We start from the raw sequence: 1,385 nt of genomic DNA on the forward strand, positions 1-1,385 counted from the left end.
GATTGATTTAGTGACTGGGGTGATCAGGATGGGAGTGTCAGAGACAGTGCGATTGGCACAAGACAGAGCAGCGTTTAGGACTGTTGTACATAGGGTTGTCATGAGTCGCAAGCGACTTGATGGTACATAACAACAACAACAATGTATTTATTATATTACATTACATTTTATTAGTAATAATAATTAAAGTATGCTTCAGAGCCTAACAAGGAGGGTAAAAGTATGTGCACAACTTAAAGAATGTGAACACTATCACTAAATTATACATATAAATACTATGGAATTGGTGTGTATTTTGCTGTGTATATTTTCAAAAATAACAAAAACAATTTAAAGAGGGGGAACCGTGTTGTGCTATTCATGGTACAGAAGGAATCTTTTTTAAAAGCTAATAGTTCAAGATATCATCTACAAAAATGCTGTCATTTCAGGGGTCATTAAATGCTCATTTTCTCAATTGCACCATAAAATAGAAAATGTTTATTTTAAGGAAATATAAGCTGAAGTTCTTGGTGAGTCTAGTTGAAGGGTATAAGAGTTTTCTGAGTCTTACAACTTTTCTGTAGGTTGGAGCATTTTAGAGTAAAAAGATAAAATTTTTTAAAAGGATCATTGCAACCTCTAAGTATTATCTCCCAATCCTACCTTCCCAACTCCATCCTAGCCATTGTTATTATGCTGGTGTTAGGTGCCCTAGAGTTGAGTATGACTCATAGCAACCCCATGAACAAAAGATCTAAACCCTGTTTTATTCTGCACCATCCTCACACTTCCTGACACACAAGAGCCCATTGCACCAGTCACCATGTCAATCCACTTCCTCTCCTTCGCCGATCTTCCACTCTTCCCAGCATCATATCCTTCTACAAAGAGTAGCCTCTCCTAGCAACATGCCCAAAGTATGTAAAGAAAAGCCTTCTCATTCTTGTCTCCAAAGAGCTCTCCAGCTCCACCCTTTTAAGACAAATCTATTCGTTCTCTTGGTTGTTCATGAGATGGTAAGTGCTCTTCTCCAACACCACAGAGCAAAGGTGTCAATTCTTTTTCTGTCATCCTTACTTATTATCCAGCTCTCAGATGCATAGCAAGTGACTGGAAAGACTATGGCCTGAATCAGACACACCTTAGTACTCAAATTGACATCATTGTTGTTGTCATGTACCATTGAGTAGCTTGCGACTCACAGTGACCCTATATACAAGAGCTCTAAACGCTGTTCTATCCTGTGCCAACCTAGCCATCCCAACACACTTACTCCCACCACTCCAGTCACAGAACCAATCCACCTCATCAAAGGTCTTCCTCTTCTTCACCGCCCCTCCACTCTACCAAACATGATGTCCCTCTCCAAGGACCAGTCCCTCCTTGCAACATGCCCAAAGTAT

At 39.9% G+C, this 1,385-nt stretch overlaps 1 pseudogene; it reads right to left on the minus strand.

Annotated features, from left to right (window-relative positions):
* Positions 1-659, minus strand: part of LOC102876656 — a 6,048-nt pseudogene extending 5,389 nt beyond the window's left edge.
* Positions 660-1,385: the final 726 nt, after the last annotated feature.

Source organism: Elephantulus edwardii, unplaced genomic scaffold (assembly GCF_000299155.1).
Source record: "Elephantulus edwardii isolate Elephantulus edwardi_28Jun2011 unplaced genomic scaffold, EleEdw1.0 scaffold00009, whole genome shotgun sequence".
Lineage (NCBI taxonomy): Eukaryota > Metazoa > Chordata > Mammalia > Macroscelidea > Macroscelididae > Elephantulus > Elephantulus edwardii.